The sequence below is a fragment of the Mus musculus genome, chromosome 1, assembly GCF_000001635.26.
Source record: "Mus musculus strain C57BL/6J chromosome 1, GRCm38.p6 C57BL/6J".
NCBI classification, from domain to species: domain Eukaryota; kingdom Metazoa; phylum Chordata; class Mammalia; order Rodentia; family Muridae; genus Mus; species Mus musculus.
In genome coordinates, this window is record NC_000067.6 from 170,075,429 (window position 1) to 170,097,943 (window position 22,515).

The window sequence follows — 22,515 nt, forward strand, 5'->3', positions numbered from 1 at the left end:
TATTGACAGGGTGCAGACAGGAGGCCAGGCCACAGCCACTCTTCCCCAAGAGCCCACACCTCTCATTTACTGTGAACCTCCTGGCACTGAAACCGAAGACTCAATCCAGCAGTTCAACCACCATACCGAGCATAAGATGTTTACTAGGGCCGAAGGAAAAAGCAACATCGCACCCTCGGGCTTTGTACCAGAGTCAAATCCCTGAAATTAGTGTTCCCACTCCTCCGCGAACATGACCACTTGGTTCTGGCAAAGCCGAGAGAAGCCACTTATCCTTCCTAATCATAGGAGCCACTATCAACCGATAACTGAAGCAGCCAGAAGTTTGCTCCTGTCTAAAGCAACCAGAGTCAGAGCCATCGGCCGAGCTGACTTCGGCCACTATCCTTTGAAGTCTTCCAATCTGTGTTAGCCAAGTTGGTGGTGGTTGTGATGGCTATTCTTGGTTGTCGACTTGACTGCATCTGGGATTAACTAAGATCCAAAAATGTCCTAGTAAGGGATTTGTGTGTGTGTGTGTGTGTGTGTGTGTGTGTGTGTGTGTGTGTGTGTGTGTGTGTGTGAGAGAGAGAGAGAGAGAGAGACAGACAGACAGACAGACAGACAGAGACAAAGACAAAGACAAAGACAAAGACAAAGACAAAGACAAAGACAAACAGAGGGACAGAGAGAGACAGAGAGAACGAAAAGGAAGGAGGAAGGGAGGGAAGAAGAGACAGGAAGAGAAACAGAGAGACAGAGGAAAGGGAGAGAGAGAGAGAGAGAGAGAGAGAGAGAGAATGTAGTATGAGAACAGCAAGCTTCTAAGCAAGAAAGTCAAGAGCAGCCCTCAAGCACAAGGACTTCCGGGAAGTAGGTTAGAAACCTTGGAAGGATACAGAAGGGCACAGAGAGGGCACCTTATAAACTTTCTTCTTTCCTTCCGGTGCTACTAAGTCTAGCTCACATCTTTGATGATCTGACTCCAACCATGCACAACTAAGTACGTTCTTTCCATTCACCTTCACAGATGGGGTGGAGAAGATATGCCTCAAAGCAGATGTTTTTCATTCACAGAGAGAGTCTGTTTTAGAAGCTACAAACTCGAGGGAGCTGTGTCTTAAATGTGAAGGCCCCCTTCAGGCTCACGTGTTTGAACACTTGGTCCTCAGCTATTGTGGAAAGTTAAGGGACTTTTCGGAGGTGGAGTCTTGCTAGAGCAAGCAAATCTCTTCAGGGGAAGACCTGGAGGTTTGGTAGCCCAGCTCCATTTCCTGCCAACTCCCTGCTTCTTGAGTATAAAAGCAAGGTGACCAGAGGCCACAGGGCCACATGCTCACATTCATTCTACTCCTTAATAGACTCTATTCCCTCAAACCATAAGGTAAAATAACCGTCTCTTTAGTGGTTCCTTAAGAGGCATTTGGTTATAGCAATAAGAAAATGAATGCAGAAGGTACTAACCAAAATTCTAATAGTTTTAAATGTGGGAAAATTAAGAAGAACAGCAACAGTTACAAAGTATGACATAATTAGCTTTCATGATTATCTGTTTGAAACCGGAGCTTCAGCAGAACTCCACATTGCAGACATCCTCATTGCAGACGTGTAAGGTTGACTTCACAATAGCACTCATGTGCCTTAGCACATACAGAAGACTGTTGGAACGGAATCTTCTGGAGATACGATAAAGGCCTGAGAAGGAACAATGGGGAATTACTAATTTTATGGAAAAAAAAAAAGGAACCAGGAACGGAGGTACGACCTGCCTCTGCACTGATTGTGGGCTGACAAAGCAATCATACTTTGTTAGGTCGGTGCCCTGGAGAGGAACCTTGCAAGAAGACAGAAATGAATATGTTTCATTAAAAATACTCTTTGCAGAGCCCCAAACAGGGCATTCACATCACCCCCTCAATTGAGGAACATTGTGGAAGAGGAGGACAGACTGTGTGTGGCAGAGGATGCGGAGCAGTGTTGGGGAACACTCGTCTGGATAGGACATGAAGGTTACAGTCATGTGCACACAGCAGCCATGAGTACTGTCACAAAACCCACGCATGTGCCTTCCAACACCATCATGGACAAGGGGTGCTCATGAGACCCCATCCCTTTCTAAGGAGCTTCTGGAAGCTAAAGACTACCATGATCACTTCTTGCAGTCTAATGAAGACCTAGAACCCTTGCTAGGAACAATATGGTTAAATACACAAAGAGTATGAGACTACAAAGAAAATCAACTAAACCGAAATGCAATCATCAAAAAAAAATCAGAAATGTGCCCTGTATGGGCAAGATGTGGGTAGCCCATTTAACAAGATCCAGTCAAGGACCTAAAACTACAAGTTTTAAACACCAGTGAGTGCTTCCTGAAAGAGTGACAATAGTACAACATGGTATGAAATGTCTTTGATTTCTATTAATTGGAGAAAATGATAAATTTTGTTTATAGTTTAAGAACAAATACATAATCTTTTCTTTCAAATGTCATGGATACTTTCCTCTTTGATTCTATCACCTTGGGCTCTTATAGGAATCTCAGATTTGAAGACCCTCAGTTAACTCCATTCATTTCCCTGTCGCTAGACAAGTTCAGACTTAACACTAGTAGATAAATATTGGGCATGTAAGTAAATTTAAATTCTCACCCACAATGGGAAACCCAAAATATCCTACATCCACCTAATCCAAATTCTAGAACATTTTAGTCCCCTAAATAACTTTCCAAATTATATATTTATTGAGATTCTGCTTATTTTTAGTATGCAGTAAGAAAAAATCTGAATTAAGCTAAGCTGAATTCAATTTTACCTTTCCACTATAAAAAAATTTTTAGAAAGCAAATCATTTATATAAATGAGGTTACAGGAAGAACGTGAACCACTTTAAGAAAGCAAACTGTTTCTAGAAGCTTTAACCAGCCTCCCAGGTGCAACAGCCACATGCTGTAACTAAAAATCAGAGCACCAGATTTGACAGAGGACATTTTTGCCCCAGCTGGTGAGTTTACATTTTTTTTAAATCTGAAATTTATTACACTTGGTAGTAATCAAAATAATTTAATAAATTGCTTGTACTCAAAGGGAAAAGTTAACAAAAGAAATGTATAATTTAGTATAAACATTTCCCGATCATTATCAGCTGAGTACTGGAAATCAGATCTTCTAATAGAATCATAGGCCTGTTGCTGTCAATTATCGAGACTGGAATGTAAGCACCCCAATGGACCTACCTTTCATTTCGTTAGGAATTTAAATTATGAAAGGTCTGTTTCCCCAATCCATCACCACTCCTGCAAGCCAAGTTTGAAGTGAAATGTCCCTGCCTAATAGCGAGCTGGTTGAGGTGCGCCTTGTACCTCAAGAAAGATTTGTTCGAGTCCTGACTCTGCCTGCCTGTAGGACCTACCATGCAAACAGGGACATGGTAGATGTTCTGACTTTTCACCTTCTGGAGTAGATATCATCCAATGGATCTTTATGAGAAAAAACAAACAAACAAACAAACAAACACAGGCAACCACAGGGAGGAGGCTAGGTGACCACACAGGTAAAACTGCATGGGTTCAGGAAGCACGAGAAGCCGGAGGGTGGAGATGGGATACCTCCCTGAAATCTACAGAACAACCTTGGCTCTGCTCCGCAGCTTGGTATTGCATTTTCTCCAGATTTGTGAGGCTGTAAGTTTCCTTAAACACTCAGCTTCTGGTCACTCGTTATAGAATCTCTAAACAACTAAATAACAGAAACAGTCAAATCCATTGCTCTTTTCCTTCAGAAATATTTTCTCATAGATCTCAGGCTAAGGTTTCATGAGTCTGACATTCTGGGCTTAATTCAGGATTTTTAATACCAGGGCATAAGCTTGGCTCTCCTGCTATTGACTTTTCGTAAACTCTTACTTACAAAGAGGCTTTTGGCCATAGCCTGTTAGCTGCCAAATGATATACTGATATACACTAAATGTTGATTTAAAGTAGTGTTTATCTTGGTTTCTGATTTTTTTTCCTCTTAACATCTTTACATCTGTACCCAAGGAACGTGACTCACCCACATCCCTAGTCCCACCCCAGGCTCCCTAAGATTTTCCCACCACATTCTTCTCCTTTTGCCCAGCCTCCCTCCTATGCTCTGAGTGAGTGACAGCTCAATGCACCTGTGAATTTTAATCACAAAGCTGGTACTTCCAGTTGAGAATTGCCCTTAAGACTGATCCTAATCAGATACCTACTTCCCTCCAGGGTGAGAGGAGTGGCTTCCTTAGTATGCACATCTCCTGCTGCTAGGCAACCTAAGCCACGCCCACACTCTTTGGGAGCCATATTGGAGACATTGCAAAAGGGATAGTCCGTTGCAGGACAATCATTACCACTGCTGGCCCCTCTCACCATTAATGTATTTGCTCCTAACTATACCTTTCAAATGAATTTGGTCTTGAGATTGGGGTAGGAGGTTGCAATGCAAGAGTCTGCTTACACCCCTCTCCTCATGGTTTTGGATTTATTCAATAACATCTCTCGTGGTTTTGTTGGAGTGGGATCAAAGGAGCTCTGAGCCAGCCACAGTTTAAATGATCAGGAAATCTGGATCTGGTACAATTGAGCTGTGAGTCTGCTTGTGTCTCAAGCAGGCTACTCCTCCCATGCGTTTACTGTGTTTTCTTCATCTGGAACTGAAGTAACAATCTCTGCCCTCCTTCCCCATGGTGTGTTTATGAGTCAGGAGAATAACTCAAATAACTTGTTAACAAAGTCAGCTCTTCCCCAAGGCTTATGGGTGTACGTGCATAAGGAGGTCACAGAATGATGTTTGCAATCACAAATCACCAGTTGATGGTGACAGGTGATAAATAATGGTTTGCTTCAACAATATGGAATTTTTTTTCATTCAAGCAATAGTTGGTTTGGAAAGGGAAAGAGAGGCAGAGATGGTTCTATTCTTAAAATAGCATATGCACACATTGCTATAATCTTTGTGTCTTTGGGGACACGCAAGGAGCTGTAAGGTTAAGGCAAGCAGCATTAGAAGAGATGCCAAGGAAGGGAGTTCACATTATATAATTTTTAAGTGGTAGGCTAAGGTTAGTATGACAGTGACTTGGGGGTGGGGGGATTTTAACAAGAATAACAAAACCCTAAAGGAAGTGAAATACTTTGTAAGTGTCAGATCTCGACATGTATCAGAGGATATATCCAGTCTCCTTAAGGCAAAAGTGTTTTTGACAAGATTGAGGATTCAGACAGGTTGTCATGCAAGCTAGACAAGCACTCGACCATTGAGCTATATCCCTGGTCTTCCTTTCACTTTTTATTCTGAAAAAGGGACTCACAAGTGTATCCAGGTTGGTCTTGAACTTACTCTATAGTCCACACAGGCCTTAAACTTGGGATCCCTCCTCCTCAGCCTCCTACTCCACAGTAGAAGTATCTGGACTTGCAAGTGTGTATCATCCAAAGGGAAGCACTCTTATATTCTTATATGCCCAGTCTTCTCCTCCATGCTCGTGCATACACACACACACACACACACACACACACACACACACACATTCACATGCTTTTAAAGAGCTGGAAGAACTAAGTACATGGTGATTAAGTCTGAGCCATTTCCCATCACCCAGTCCACTGTGGTACTGAACCCTTTCAGTAGTCCACACTAGCCCTGTGCCAGCAAAGCTGCCCTCCTTTGATGCTCATCTATTCATCTTACAAACACTTAAGGAATGTCCACCATGTGTTTTGCACAGTACTTGGTTCCAGAAAGACAAACAAGAAAGTCATAGTCCTTCTGTGTTGCTAATAAGATGAGAGACTTAGAGACATTGCATCTCTGTCTAAAAGACCATTTAATTAAGTCCTTCTACCCATTGGTGTTGAATTCTAAATCCCAGTTATATTGTCTGTTATATTCTTGGCATGTGCTATGGTTTTAATTTAAAAGAAAAAGAAAACAGTCTATTTGAGTGGTCAAAATTCCATACATGGCCACTGTTAATTGAAACCACTGGGAATGAATCAAGAAGGAAATGGAACATGGGTCAGGAATTGTTGCATCTGAAAGGTGGAAGTGAGGAAAATGTCACTTCTGGCAGTCATAGCCTGTGAGGAGGTATGGATGGGGAAGCTAGAAACAAGGCTTGTTCTTCTGTAAAACTATTGGGCAACTCTGAGTATCCTCAGAGTCTCTGATGTACAGGCACATTGTGTGTCATGGTCTGAGAAGGAGCTGATCTGCCAGCTCACACAGATGGGCCAACCTGGTCATGATGTAAGAAGTATTGGAGCACTTTATAGTGCTTAACACATGCCCAGGGAACATGGTGTCCCGAAGAGCAAATGCAAGTTCCAATATGGGAAGCTGGGCATGGTGGGAATAGCGAATCTTAAAGACAATGCACAGCAGTAACTGAGATTCCCTGGGAGTCAGTTCCCAGTGTGGACAGCAAGCCAAGCAGTGTGGAACTTGTTTTCCATGGACGTCACAGAGCATCCCATAGGTTTGAGTAGAGCACAAATACAAACCCTGCATTTTGTTGTTGTTGTTGTTATTGTTGTTGTTGTTGTTGTTGTTGTTGTTTAGCTAGGGTCGGATTGATACATGTAAAGAACTTAACTTTCAACAAGGAAGATGTTTCAGAATCTTAAAAAAAAAATTCTCAGAATATAAAAAAGGAAGAAAATTCTCAGGATTTTTAAGTAATCCCTCTAGATAGAAAAAAGATACTTTCATAACATCTCCCCCTCTTCAAATGTTATATAAGGTTATGTATTCTTTTTCTCACATAAAAAATATCTCATGCACATTTATGACAGTTTAATTATGTAAAGGACCAAAGATGCACCCTTAGCCTTAGTCTGCAAGCAAACACACTTCACTGTGATGGTGGCTCTTAATGATCAACTTGACACACCCAAGAAGAGGGGTCCTCACCTGAGGAATTACCTCCATCACATTGGCCTGTGAAGATATCTGGGGACATCTTGATTGCTAATCGATGCTGGAGAGCCCAGCACATTGTGAGCAGTGTCCCTGCAGAGCAGGTGGTCCTATGAGGTACAAACATGCTAGCTGAACACGAGCCTAGAGACAAAGCAAGGAGCTGCAACAAGCAGCATCCCTCCGTAGCTTCTGCTTCAGCGCCTGCCTCCGGGTTTCTACCCTGTGCTCCTGCCCTGGCTTCTCTCAGTCATGAACTCTAACCTGTAAGCTAAAGACATTCCTTCCTCTACAAGTTGCTTTCTCTTGTAGTTTTGTATTATGTCAATGGGGAACTAAAGTAGAACATCAACATTTGGGCATATGTATGCATTGATTTTGTACTTTTTGTATAACTTTGTTAACTTCTATTTTTATTTCATCTAAAAATACAAAGACCGTCTTGTGTTATCTCACACTCCAAGAGAGCATCACTGATTGACAGGTTTTTCACACACATATAAAATTTTGACCTCAAAATCGGCAATTTACAACATTCCTTTATTATATATACAAAATGTTGTAATAAGTTTCTTTGTGTATAAAGCCGGCTCCTTTTAGAGCAACCCCTTGATGCATTCATAAAACAAAATTTCTTGAACAGTATGGATTCTTTTTAAGGTCACTCATAGATCTTGTCTGGTCGATTTCTACTTTTTGTTACTTAATATATTCAAAAGTATATGATTTTAGGATCAGAAAGAATTAGAGATTTTATTGAATGAAAGTAACCTCTATTTTAATAGGTTTTTATTACTTAATAAATATTCCCCATGATTAAGAAAGGAAAAATATCTCTCCATCTCTCGCTCCTTGGCTACTCCTTGCGTGCCCATGTTCTGCCGTCTTCCAGGCAATGCTACAGCTCTTTCCTCTTCTCAGAGGCCCTCCCAGCCTCTAGGATTTATGAAGGGGAATTCCACTGCGCATTTCCTAGGACAGCATCCCAGGGCTCATCCTGAGGCTTCTGCATCCTTGACCAAGGCTTTGGAAAGCACAATTTTGCAACAACAACCAAAGATTAATGGTGTTTTCTTGATCCTAGTGGCCTGTACTTTCCGCATCATCTTCTCCTGGATGCAATCACTGTCCCTTGCTCTGTAGCCACAGTAGGCTGTGCCTCGTTCCTCCCAGAGTCAGTGAAGTTACTCTCCAGTGAGGGCAAAACCTCTTCCTCTCTCTTCTGCTTGGCATTGCTTGGCTACAGGCCCCCTTGCTCTCTCATTGGGCTATCCATCTAGGCACCCGCAGCTCCTAGCTGCTTTCCCTTCCAGTCTTTCTTACACAGTGTGATGAAATCAAGTTTTCCTACAGTCTTTAGCACCTACATGAGAGCAAAGGTCTAGTATTTTTTCAGTGGAATAATAATGATAATAAGGTTTATAAATGAATAAGCCACAGCATAAAACACCATGGGATCAGTAGGATGAAATCTTCTTCTTTAGCACTAAAGTAGACATAAGAAAAGTTAAATATTTTAAGGAATTCCCTGAGGTCTCCCTGGAAGAGGTCAGGTAGTTTTCCATACAAGTTCTAAATCATTCCTATAATCTCCCAGAATTGGCAAGATACAAGCCAGACTCTAGAACTGAAGTGAAGAAAAGGCTTTCCATTTGTGCCTACCCTACCTTCTCAAAGAATCATTTGAGTGCTAAGCTATGGAGACAGGGGGAAAAATGGTAGGGAGGAGATTTGAACACCCAGGGCTGTAGCAGATTCTCACAGAATCCCACACAAAACCTCCTGGGTGCTAGGGAACTCTGCTTCATCCTATGCCTACCTCCTTTGAAGTTTTGTTCTTGAAGAAAAGCCAGGCTAGGACCCTCACGACTTGCAGATCAGAGCAGCCAGCGTGCCCACATCCTCGAGTGAGTCAGTGGGGCCCTGCCTTCTCCTCCCACAACCTCCGGACTCAGCTGTATGTTTGTGGAGAAGATGCCTGGTCCCAGCGCCTCTGCTGTTCCTTGCCCTAAATCCTGTCTTCCGTTGTTGTGTGCAGTCTGGTACACTTGGCGCATGGATGCAGCTATTCTAGGAATTGTGGGTGCCATCATCTCACAGTTCAAAAACCCCAAATAAGACACAGGTGGTGGGATTTTCCCCAGGAAATTAAAAGAAGGAAACATCTGAATCTGGCTACCCAGAGGCCAGACCAGAAGTGGGCGGGGACTAACACTGCTTCTCCAATGGAAAACACAGGTGATAATGAGCCCAAGCAAAGGATTGTGGGTGTCTCTGTGTGTGTGCACACATGCACGCACGCACACACGCATGCACATGTGTGCTGGCATACACATATCTCAGCATACTTGTGAAAACAAGAGGGTAACTTTAGGGAGTCAGTGCTCTCCTTCCACTGTAAGGTCTGGAGATCAAACTCAAGTAGTCATGCCTATGCCCATCGAGCCCAAACATACTTCCATTAAAAATTCCTTCTTAGTTCATTCCCTACCATCTGTTTGAAGGAAGGAAACAGGAGCCCTGTGCCCTGGGAAGCAGGGACTAAGATTAGGTTCAGGCTCCGGTAGCAATTCAGTGAACATTGCCAGCAAGGGACACTTAACATTACTCTCCACAGCCCACAAATGGGAGCTAAAATATTGAATATGATATGAAAACTTCTAAGACTGAGAGTTGAAACTATGAAAGCAATATGTCTCGCTAGCAGCCCATGTTCTGCTCCGAGAGCAACAGAGTTTGTGGGTGGTTCTTAAAGATCAAAGCAAAACTAACAGATTGAAATCTTAGAAAACACTAGTCCAAAATATGTCATGTGCATATATTTTTGGCTCCCCCCCCCCAGTATACTCTTTCTCCTGAAATTTTACTTTTATGATATCTCAAACCTCATTCAGAACTACCTTCACTCAACAGAACAGACACCAGGAATAAAGGTGTCTAGAGTTGAAGTCCCCCTCCCCACCAGAGCAAAGACAGCACAAATGTTGAGTCCCCAACATGGCATCCAGATGTCTTACCCCAGCCAGCAGTCAGGGCTCTGCCCCCTCTGGCAGCTCTTCTCCTCTGCAACCTTATCCACCACTCCTCCACCCACCCTCTGCTCCAAGTAGACTGCTATTTCCTCTCTTCTCCACCTCACGTGCCCGGCCAGGTCTCTCTGGGTCCTTGTGGCCTAAGCCAACTCCAACAATAACAACCGATCACACACCCTCTCTTCTACATGTTGGGAGTTCTTCCTAGCACCAACATTTAGCTGCAGCTCCATGCCTTTAAGCCTTAGGGCAGTTCTTCTAAAATATTCCAGAATCAGATGCCATTGTCACTACCCACCTGAGCATATGCAATTCTCTGTGTGTGTGTCTGTCTCTCTGTCTCTCTCTGTGTGTCTCTCTCTGTCTCTGTATCTCTCTGTCTCTCTCTCTTTCTCTCTCTCTCTCTGACTCTGTCTGTCTCTGTCTCTATCTCTTCCTCCCTCCCTCTCCATTTCTCTGTCTCTCTCTGTCTCTGTTTGTCTCTCTGTCTCTCCCTCTCCCTGTCTGTCTCAGTCTGACTTTCTTTGTGTGTCTCTGTCTGTGTCTCTCTCTGTGTCTCTCTCTGTCTCTCTCTGTATCTGTCTCTCTCTCTCTCTTTCTCTCTCCCTCCCTTGTTTTTGCCCATGAATACTTAGCTGGAATTGCCTCTTACTAACATAGGTCTACTTCTTTCCCTTCCACTCACGTCCATAATCCCAAGAATGCCTCAGACATTCAATAACCTTTGTTCCTGTTTCATTAAAAGTAAAAATATCATTCAAAGTTCTTGAATCTCAGCACCAACAGAGCTGACTCCCAGACGCCAGTGCTTTGCTTACGTCGCTGACATCTGTCCCAAGCTGATGCGTTTGGGAGCACTGTGGGAGCACTGCTGGAGGACTGTTCATCCAGAAATGTCTAAGTCAACCTGGTCATGTTTTACTTCAATTCCCCTCTGACAGATTTGCTTGCCTCTGTTTCTAGTCCATCCCATCACTATATAAGTATATAGACTTATGACAGCGGTGGAGCCTCCCTAATTAGTTACTTATCCAAATCCCGCCTTTTCTAAACTAACCCTGACACAACTTGTCATCCATAAGATCACGGTGTCTCATTTACCTCAGCCATTAAGTACTCAGTAGCCAGCACATGGCTCCCAGGTTTGATTCTATTCAGCCTTCAGCCACTTCCAATATCTTGGGCAGTGCTGCCTTTATGTCCTTGAGCACATTTCTTCCAGGACACGTGGGACCACTGTCACCCACCACAGATGAATGATGGGAAAGATTCATCTAAGTCATGAGGGAAAACCAAGCTGAGGTTGAAAACCCAAGGAGAAATTCTCGTTGGCCATGTTATCAACCAGAAAGGACGCAACTGTTTCAGTCTGCTTAGACCTTAACAGTAATCAGTTACTTATGAGTACCATGACCACGTGACCACCATCCCAACTGAAGCATGCAGGAAAAAGAGTTGTTCATAGGCCATCTGGAGCTTGACCTGTGTGGCCACCTGCTTTTTGACAGTCTTACAGTGGATTCTGACAGCGGAAGTTAACTGCAGCCTTGGGCGATTAAACTCCTAGCGCTCTGCTTGCCTATGTGATTAAAGCATAGGCTGCATAGCACAGAGCCTGGTCCACAGTGGATATGAGAGCTCCCAGGGAGAGGCGGTCAACTGCTTCAGAACTGTAGTCTTTGAGATGACGGTAGAACTGGTCAGCTTGCCTTCCTCTCGCCTCTCCTCTCTCTTCCTCAGTCTGCTCACTTTCTCCCCATGTCTTCCATTCTGACTCTGTCCTTTCTCCTGATTCTAACTTTTGCACTATCCCTCTCCTCTATCCCAACTCCCCAACACCAACCTCCCCCCCAACACACACACACACACACACACACACACACACACACACACACACACACACACAATAATAGCCCTCTTATTGTTTCTGGCAGCTCAAAATAACTTAGATTGTTGACAAAAAAGGCTTTTGCTTGAAAGAACCAATGAACTTGAGATAGCTCCAAGGTACAATGCCATGGAAGAGATTGGGGGTGGGGGGCGACACACACGACCCAAACCAAGTCTCAGGTCACTGGGCTGTGTTTAGCACATGCCTTCCATATTGAAATAATGGCTCCTGGAAATAGATATTTCAGATGGAAGAGAAGAAGTGAGACCACAGTCAGAGCCCCTGAAACGTAGCGTGGAATGATTCATAGGTGAATAACTCTGGCAAATCTAATGGAATAGAGAAAGCCCACAATAACTTCTGATTAGTGGCTAAGTATAGCTATGAATTACTCATTCTGGAACATCCATCCCATGTGAAGGCTCCAGCTAAGAGTTTATCAAAGGAAGAAAGAAAAACAAAACAAAACAAAACAAAACAACAACAACAACAACAACAACAACAACAACAAACAAGGCGAGCAGGAGGAAGACTCATGCAGCAATCTGCAAAAAGACTTCATTAAACTATGACATCACCACAAGGAGGCAACGAATAGTGAGGAATTCCCTTGATCAGAAACAGAAAAGTGTACATAGTGCAACAGAAGAAATTTCCTTGGGTGGGGTCTAAGGAAGGGGCACTGAATTTTCCCCGTATTCAGGAATCACTTATTCCACAGTTCCACCTGCTTCGCTCAGTCATTCAACACTCAACAGTATTCCAGAGGCAGTGTGGGACACAGGCAAGTCTAAGGCAATCCCCACTGAGCAGTCTTCACATGCCAGGTGAAGATGCAGGCACAAAGGAAATGATACATCTTAGTTCAGTGAGTTCCTGAATAGGAAAGTCTCAGAGTCAGGTCTAAACCAAGGCTCTGACCTTGAGCATCTTCAGTGAGCATCCTCCACATGCCAGCCCCTATGCTAGGTCCTGGAGATACAGCTCCGGCTTAAAGGGGACATGATTCTGATATCAGTGAGCCCTAGGCTAGAAAAGACCCAGATTTGTGAAGCTGCCACACTGTTAGATTCACTGGTGAGATCTGACCTGCCCAAAGTGTGAAGCGAGAAGGCCCGTGGAGACCAGAAGTGAAGTCCGGCCAATGGGGAGACTCCTGGAAAAATCTCTGCAATGTAGCATGCTTCTCTTTATGACTCAAATCCTGACTCAGTATCTGCAGCATCTCTGAGATACATATTGCTGTTATTTACTCTTCTAAAACTGGAGTACGGATGACTGCTCTAGACCCCAGTTTTGGTGTTCCTCAATATCATTTTCTTGTGAGTCACTTCAAAGTATTGTTGAAATAGAGCAACTTATAACAATTATTGAGATTGTAATATTAGAAATCACACCCAGGGACCCAACATTCCCATGAGTGCTGGCATGGGTAAGTCCAACTTTAACCAAGACAGATGATTTTCAACATGGCACCACCCTGACTTTCAATGTCATGTGCAACAGAGCTCCAGCGAGTGACTACTTACATCAGAGGGTGCAGAACATTCTCTGCAGAACAGAGTCCTTGGAAACAGAGGGTCCCCGCTCCTCCTCAATTATTTCAGCTTCTTTAGAAGTCAAGCAGCAAGCCTTAGAATGCTCTAGAGCACCAAATGTCAGGTCGCTTGTAGATTTCCCTTGAGGGGAGGGGGAAAGAAAAGTAATATTTTATTGCAAAGTTTTGCTTCAATCACATTTTGTTCCTTCTTAGCAGCCCCATCCATGAGATCCCAAGCACCCCGGGTTCTGATGGGACTGGACACATCCCAGAGAACCTCAAGGGGATTTCAAGTCTATCTCCTAATACTGCTTGACTTATAAATTAAAATGGAGCATTTAAAATTTATTATATACTCCTGGATGACAATTATGTTAACATAAATATTAAATGCTACAAAAAAAATAAATTCTTCCCGGGGAGCTTTATGAAATAACAACATTGTTTTACATTTTTGATATCACAAACATCTGGCTTCATCAAAAATAACTAGATTATCATATCTGCTTCTGGATTCAATTTGTTGTAGTATCACATGTCAGTTAACCTCTGGAAAGCTCCTTTGTGGTACTCACAGCAGAAAGAGAGGGTGGAGACAGCAAGAGATGTCTTGGCACTGTTATGAAAATAACTTTATCATGTGGATCTTCCTAATGAACCTTGAGGACTTGAAGGAATCCCATATAGCATCTCACGTGAGGAAAAGTCTCATGGGCACCTCAGACTATCATCCTTTGCCCTGGATGCAATTGCTTATCTGTTCTGAATTGTTTTCTAGGAATGCTCTACATATGTATGTGTGTGTATGTATGTATGTATGCTTGGTATGAATGTACAGATTTAAGGTTAGGTTTATAAGGTCAAATGGCACCAAACTCTACATTTCCCTTGGTTCCTCTATTTTACAAGTTAGGGCAAATTCTAAGTTATGCTTTTTTGCAGCTGCCTTCATTTTCACTGATCCATTGAGTCATAATGAATATGAGCGCACACACATACACACAGACATTGTGTGTGTGTGTGTGTGTGTGTGTGTGTGTGTGTGTGTGTGTGTGTGCACCTTATGTGGTGCCTATGGGTTGGAGGGGTTACAGACTGACTACATAAGCGTCATTTCCTAATAGGCACAGAGTGGTCACACAAAATAAGAATAGATGCTTCGTAGCTAAAGACAGCTTTCTTCATCTTTTGGTTTCCTAACAAAGCATACAGCTGAAATCTCCCAACTCTGAGAAACAGCTAAACTTTGCCCTAGATGTCTGTCATTTCATGGCAGGGCTTATTATTAAGCATGCCTTAGGATCAGGGGTCCTGTGCGCAGGGCTGTTTACAAATAGAATCCTCTCTCATCAACATCATGTTGACATGAGGGGAGAGCAAGGCCCTGCTTCCGAAAGCTGCTTCCCTGTAGCACAAAGATCACAAATGGGTAATCCTGCTGGCTTACAACTTTCCTGATTTTGAAGCTAAGGAAGAACCAACTCATACAATTAACTAGGTTTGCAGTGGATCCCTCGGATATTAAACTCTGCACACATCAGCAGTGACAGACATGAAGATAAGGCACTATGCTGTCATCCCTAGCAGCCTAAGGACTTCCTTTCATCTTTTAGGGACCTCAATTCCAGTAAATGGCAGCAAAGAATGTCAGGCCAAGACTGTATGGAACAGGGTTTAGGTTTTATTGAAGATATTGTAATACAGATTTGAAGCACAAGATTAAGAGAAAGAAAAGCACTTTGGAAGAAAGTAAGACCCAGCCAAGACCATGGTCCCGGGCTTCTCTATGCTAGAGCCCCACTTCATTGTCTTTACAACTGTCACATTTAGGGTTTTAGTTCTAAAACTATTATCTTCAAAGACTTGCCAAGAAACCTAAGTGATATTGTGATTGCTCCTGAGAGGCACCAGACAGGATTGAGGGTTTGTTGATGGAGAAGGAAGGCATTGTTTAAGCTACCTTTTGAGATATTCCTAGGACTTGGTTAGGCAAAAAAGAATAGGATGAAAGGCTGAGAAGGGAGCATCTGGATAGACAGAATGTGGGCTGAGAAGATCAATAAATGGATGGTTAGAAGCCAGGAACAGGTAAGTAACTGAGAGAGCTGGAAGACGGTCAACAGTCAAGGTGGGGACAGGGCTGTGAATGCCGGCAGCCTGAGTGGTTCGAACAAAGGCTATGGGGAAGCTCTGTGGGGCTGAATGTGGCATGTGAATGACTTTAAAGGAGAGACAGAGAGCATAATAACCAGATAGAACCTGACCTGTGGTAGTGACAGCATCAGAAACAAGAAATAATGTAGAGTATAATAATAATAATAATAATAATAATAATAATAATAATAATAATAATGTAGGCATAGTTGAGAGTGGCCCCATGACTAGCAACAGGAGAGGGAAGGAGGAAGTCCCAGAGCCTGAGCTCCTAGCCTACAGGAGATCAGAAACACGATCCTTACTTTTTTGTAACTGGGAAAACCAAAAGAAGGGTTTGTTCATGAAGAAAGGTTGAACCTAAACAATTTGGTTTCCTATGGAGATAAAAAGATAGGCATTGCATGTAAAGAGACACAAGATTGAGCCTGGCAATCTAGTGAGTCTGAGGCTGTCCCTACGTGGATGAATTAACTACCTAAGTCAGGAATAAACATTTGAAGTAGGTGAGAAGACCAAAGAAGGAGAAAACCAAGAACATTCTTAGGGTCCACTGCTGGCACTAGGTAAGAAAAATACCTATATACCCTTTATATCTTCGAGAAAGTCTTGGATCTACTTAAAAACAGTTCTTTCTTACAAAACATCAGGGACTCTGACCCAAAATTAAGCTCCTTATTTTTGCAGATGAAGAACCCTCAATCCAGAAGGCTGATCTAACCAGGATCACACAGCATCTACCTTGAAAAACTGAGACAGTGTGGGTGAGCATTGGGAATGAGCGTTATCTTAGCATCAAGGATTCTGCCCATGCAGCACACGGCACAGTGGTGTGACAGAGGTCTGGGAACGAGCTACAGACTCCCTTTGTCTCTGCCGCACCAGCCAGCAGTGTCAGGCCCAACCATGTAATCAGCTCAGGGACTCAAACCACATCTTGCTCATCATCTTGTCACTGTCCCCATTGCCTCCTTCCTGTTTCCATACCAGTTATTACAGAGCAGAAAAATCACAGATCACTCCTTCTTCTGCCTATACACATGATCTCAGACCCGTTGAAAGGACCTTGAGGATCCATATAATATTAGAAAGAAAGAAAAAAAAAGCCTACAGACACTGGGGTTGAGAGGTTGAGAGGAACCCAGTGACTTGCCTCTGGTTGTCAGATTGTACATTCCAGACCCAAATCCCAGCCTCTTGTTTCTTTCCATTACATACAAACTTCCAGCATTAAGAGGCTTATTTCTATGATGTCTTTCCCAGTGCCTGATTTTGCCATGTGTCTGTGCATTTCTCTTCCCCTGGGATGCTCCTTCTAAAAAGAGCCCATGGTTCAGGAAGCTTGTGACATACTACAATCTACCCTCTATGATAAGTCTCTCTCTGTGTGTCTCTGTCTCTGTCTCTCTCTCTCTGTGTGTGTGTGTGTGTGTGAGTGTGTGTATCATGATGTTCATGCATGTGTGCATGTTCATGTACACATATGTGCAGGCAGGTGCATGCAGAGACCAGAGGTCAGTTTTTAGCTGTTTTTCTTCATCACTCTCCACCCTGTCTTTGAGACAGTCACTGGATCTGGAACTCACTCATTTGACTAGACTAGCTGACCAGCAAGCTCCAGGTATCCTGGCTCAGCCTCCCCAGAGCTGGGATTACAGGCATCTGGCACCATGGCTAGCTTTTTACCGAGGTGTTGGGAATCAAATTCGGGGTTGTCAAGTTTTCACATCAGCACATTCCAAATTAAGCCATCTCCCCAGCCCCAAGGTAATGCATTTGCTACCATTTGAAAAGAAAGAAGCCTATCAAGTCTCTCGTGGCATTTTCCAAGTTCACTTGATCACAGGACTTTCACCTCTACCCCATTGCTTTGTTATCTACTAACATGGCACAATTTTCCAAAGGTTGTACTCTGGACAACATAAACCTCATTAGCAAGAATTCCTTTTGCTATCCCAAGCAAAATGTTCCCATGGAGCAGTCTTCCTTGTGAGGGACCTAGTAAGGAAGCCATGAGATGCAAGGGAAGGGAAGGAAAAGAGGAAGTAGAGCCACATGCACTGCCAGCAGCAAAGGGTGAAGTGGCCATGCGGCCCTTCCGGAGCTCTGATCCTAGGCTAAAGACCCTGGGCTCCATCCACAGGTCCCTGTGTGCTCAGCCTCGGCTAATGTAAGTGTGTCCTTCTGTTCTCTGTTAGCAAAGGCACTCTCTATCCAGTCAGGTCCCTCCATGTCTGCTCTAGGACTTCACCATCCTGATCTAAAACCTCAGGACTCAAAGTCCTGCAAGGACCTCTGAAAGAAGCTTTCTAATGAATGCCCCTACCTAACTCCTTCTCTCCTGCCATTTCCCTTACAAGATGCCGTCCTGTTCATCTTCTTACAAGATGCTGTCCTGTTCATCTTCTTAAGATAACACTGTTTTTGCTTTCACAGAAAGGAATTGTTCAAAACTCTGCAACAACCAAGGTCCCTCACTGATGCCCTAACAGTATGGTACGAGGCATTCCATTCTCCCCCAGCTAGTTCCTCATCACCTTGGGCTGCCCTTCTGCTGACACCCTGGCCACCCGTGCAGCATGACTGCTGAGCTCTGCCTGTCTGCTGTCTCAGCCTCTCCAATTTCCTCTGGTTCTTACCTTCCAGCCTCCCCCCCACCACAGCCCTGAGGTGGAACAGGCGATTCACCCACTCCAACTCTCCTATCTTTGCATGTCTTGCTCTTTACCAGGTTCCTGCATTTCTTGATCCATACTAACCCTGGGAAGGGAAAACATCGTGCTTCTCAAGTGTACTTAGAAAGTATCCGGAAAGTATCTTGGTGGACAAAAGAAAGGATCCACATTTGTCTCATGACTATAAATTAAACGTGCAATTGTATCGCTTCTCGGCCTTTTGGCTAAGATCAAGTGCAATTTTAAAGCCTATAACACTTCAAGTCAAAAACTAGGACTACTAACCTCTTTTGAGAACGCAAACGCATTTAGAACAGATCTTTATAGTTAAAATGACCTCAGTCTTGGAAAATAGGAAGAAAAAGAAATATTCTATCTCCTCTTAGTAGACCCAGAGAATTCTTCTAATTTTCCTAAAGACAGAGCAGAGCTTTCTGCCACTTCTACACCAGCTTCTTGCCTTGCTCCAGGGGGGAGGGTCTAGACAGGGTGTGTCAGGTGTCGTGTCTCTAAACAGTCCAAAGAGGCTGGTCAACAAAATTCATCCCAAGAAAGCTTTCCTTCTTGGCAACCGCGATATCTTTCCTTCGTTCTTTTAATTGTATCGCTATCATTTTGTAATCAGCATATTAATATGCAAGCACAGATTCTTTTTAACAACAACCACAAAACAAACAAGCAAAGAGACAAGTCAGTCCTGGTACCTGAGTCATCTGTAGTCAGTTACAGGTGTTTTACTCACAGTGTGTGTCTGAAGGAGACTGCTAAAACAAATAGTGACCCCCTAGACACTGGCTGGAAATTTCCTATTCATTGGCTGGAGCAAAGCCTGATATATTTTTTTTAAGCATTCCGGGTAAGTCTGAAGCATATTGGAAGTTTGAAAGCCAGATGAAAGGCTGGCCTAGTTTATAAAAGAAAAAGAAAAACATTTAGGGTTAATTGTAAAACAGCTGTTCTTGGGAACGCGAGTGGGGCTTATCCAATAGATCGCCTGCCACACAAGCAGGACCTAAGTTCAATATTTAAGATCCACATTTTAAAAAAAGAGTCAGGTCCACTGGTGTGCTGAGGAGGTAGAGACAGGTGGAACCCTGGTGTTCATAGGCCAGCCACAGCCTCATCTGCTTGGTGAACTCCAGGCCAGTGAAGGAAGCTATCTCAAAAAAACCAATGGCTCTTGAAAAAAGATACCTAAGGTTTACCTCTGGCATCTACATACACATACACACATGGATATGCATGCACACACACATACACACACACACACACACACACACACACACACAAAGTCATTATGCCTACTTGTAATAACAGACTCACAATGCATAATGAAGACATCTGGAGGATAAGGAGTCGGCAAGATTTGTATAACGCAGTGAGAAAGGTACAGGTTCAAATTCTAAGTAAGCTACTTCCACACCCTGTGCCTGACTTTTGCTAAGAGTCATATGTCCCGAGGCAAAACAGAAGTCCCTACCTTGCCATACTTGACAGTTTCAAAGAGACTCCTTATCTGAAGTGCTTGAATTTTCTACAATGCACAACAGCACTAATCAGTTATTAGCAGCACTTAATAATTATTAGTGAGATTTGAAAGAAGATCAAAGAAGGCTTCCTGGAAAGTACCAAGCCTGTCCTAATGTGCTTTTCTGTTGCTATGATAACACAATGACCAAAAGCAACTTGGAGAACGAAGAGTTTGCTTAGCTTACAGTTCATGCCCCATCCCTGAGGGAAGGCAGAGTAAGAACTCAAGGCAGGAACCTAGAGGCAGTAACTGATACTGAGGCTATGAAGAAATGCTGCATTCAGGCTTGTTTTCTCTCCATGGCTTGCTCAACCTGCTTTTTTTTATACAACAGAGGACTGACTACCTACTCAATGGTGGCACCACCCACAATGTGCTGGGTCCTCCCATGTCAATAATGAACCAAAAAAATTCTGCACGGACATTCTTCCAAGACACTGTGATGGAAAGATTTTTTTCAGCAGAGGTTGCTTCTTCGTAGATTACTGGCTTATGTCAGGTTGACAGGGACTAGCTATTATAGAACCCTACATTAGTTTTCTTGTAATAGGTTATTGTCAATGTATTCTTGAAGCCCACACGATTTCTAGAATTTATAAAATGACTATATCTTCAATTCTCTAATTTGACTTTTAGTATAAGAGATAGCTAGGTGGGGACATCCATTCAGTCTTAGCACCTAGCTTTTTCATTTGTGTTCATAATTGTGCAAACATCAAACAAAAGCCAGATCAACCCAATCTGGAAAGAGAAGAAGCAGTGGGGAAACTGAGTCTCTGCTGGACATGAGGCAGTTTAATCTATTCAGACACAGCTGTTCTGCTGCGGGCAGATGTGAGCTTTGGAATCTGAAATCTTACATGGCAGCGTGTACTAGCTTATACACAGAGAGCTAGGGCAGAAACCCACACACCTGAATGATTTCGTCCAGCTTCTATTAGTAATGGGGTTAAATGCACATTTAGTCCCAGTTTTAATGTCACCACAATGTTAACCTTGTCGTCAAGTGAGTTAGCAATTGTGATACTTTATCTTAATGGTCACTGGAATCTCCTAGAAGATACACTGCAGACCTTCCCTTGAGAGAATGCCCAGAAGTTTACTAAGGAGGAAAATCCTGCCTTGAAGACAGCATTGCCATACCATGGACTTGGGTCCCAGACTGAATTAAAAAAGAAAAGAGAATTGGAAAAAGCAGACTACCAGCATCCATCTCTGTTTCCTGACTGTGGACCCAATGTCTACAGTGGCTACCTCACACTCCTGCACAGACAGCTAGGGCCACACTCCCCACCATGCCTGCTCTGCTCGCCCCCTGCCATGATGGTCCGCATCCACTAACCATGAGTGAAAAACAGCCCTTTCTTTAAGATTTTTTTTAGGGGGGAGCATTTGGTCACAGAAATGAGACAAGTAAATAATACAGCAATTTAGTCAATGGTCAAATTTAAAACTAACAATTGGCCAGGTGTGGTGGCACACGCCTTTAATCCCAGCACTCCGGAGGCAGAGGCAGGTGGATTTCTGAGTTCAAGGCCAGCCTGGTCTACAAAGTGAGTTCCAGGACAGCCAGGGCTACACGGAGAAACCCTGTCTCAAAAAAACCAAAAAAACAAAACAACAACAACAAAACCTAACAATTGACCATTAACTGCTAATGCATTTTGGTTGAGATCCAAGTCTTCTAAGTTAATAAATCCTCGAGGCTAAGACAATTTATTCAATGGGCCTACACCAGCAAGCCTTCTCTGCATAAGTATTATAATAATAATATAATATAATAAACCCAAGTTACAAGTAAAAGGCTGTTCAGTGCCAGCCACTAGCTTCCTCACTCATGATAAATTCACACCGAGCCCCATCATCTGTCCCATTACAGCCACGCTCGTAACTGAATCTGATTTCACTAATCATTTGATTGCACCAATAAATTGACCTTAGCTTGCACTAATAATAAATTTATTTTAGCTTTATGGTTACCTATTGTCTTAGTTAGGGTTTTACCTCTGTGAACAGACACCATGACCAAGGCAAGTCTCTTAACAACATTTAATTGGGGCTGGCTTACAGGTTCAGAGGTTCAGTCCATTATCATCAAGGTGGGAGCATGGCAGTATCCAGGCAGGCATGGCGCAGGAGGAGCTGAGAGTTCTATGTCTTCATCCAAAGGCTGCTAGTGGAAGACTGACTTCCAGGCAACTAGGGTGAGGATTTTATACCCACACCCAGAATGACACACCCATTCCAACCAGGTCACACCTATTCCAACAAGGCCACACCTTCAGATGGTGCCACTCCCTGGTCCAAGGATATATAAACCATTACATTCCACTCCCTGGTCCCCATAGACTTGTTCAAAAACATGAGTCTATGGGGGCCATTAGTCCAACTTTCAAAGTCCTCATAGTCTATAGCAGTCGCAACAATGTTAAAAGTCCAAAGTTCAAGGTCTCTTCTGAGATTCATTCAACTTAATTAACTGTAATCCCCAAAGCAAGGCAGGAAACCAGCTGGGCAAACTCCAAACTCTGCATCTCCATGGCTGATGTCAAAGCGATCTTCAGATCTCCACTCCTTTTTCATCTTTGTTGACTGCAACAAACTGCTTTCTCCTGGGCTGTTTCCACTCCCTGTTAGCAGCTTTCCTCAGCATGTATCCCATGGCTCTGGCATCTTTAACATCTCTGAGTCTCCAAGGCAATTTCAATGTTACAGCTTCTTGTTTCAGTGTCTGGGATTCCACTTCATCTTTTAGACTCCTCCTAAGGGCTGGCATCA

At 43.3% G+C, this 22,515-nt stretch overlaps 1 protein-coding gene across 4 annotated transcripts in view; it reads right to left on the reverse strand.

Moving 5' to 3' along the window:
* Ddr2 (discoidin domain receptor family, member 2) overlaps window positions 1-22,515 on the reverse strand; it is a 138,530-nt gene that overhangs the window by 103,122 nt on the left and 12,893 nt on the right. For all 4 annotated transcript variants that reach the window (XM_006496696.4, XM_006496697.4, XM_006496698.3 and 1 more), the window contains one exon: window positions 13,367-13,516. The gene's annotated coding sequence lies outside the window, so the exon portion shown is untranslated. Of the gene's footprint in view, window positions 1-13,366; window positions 13,517-22,515 lie in introns of those variants that run through there.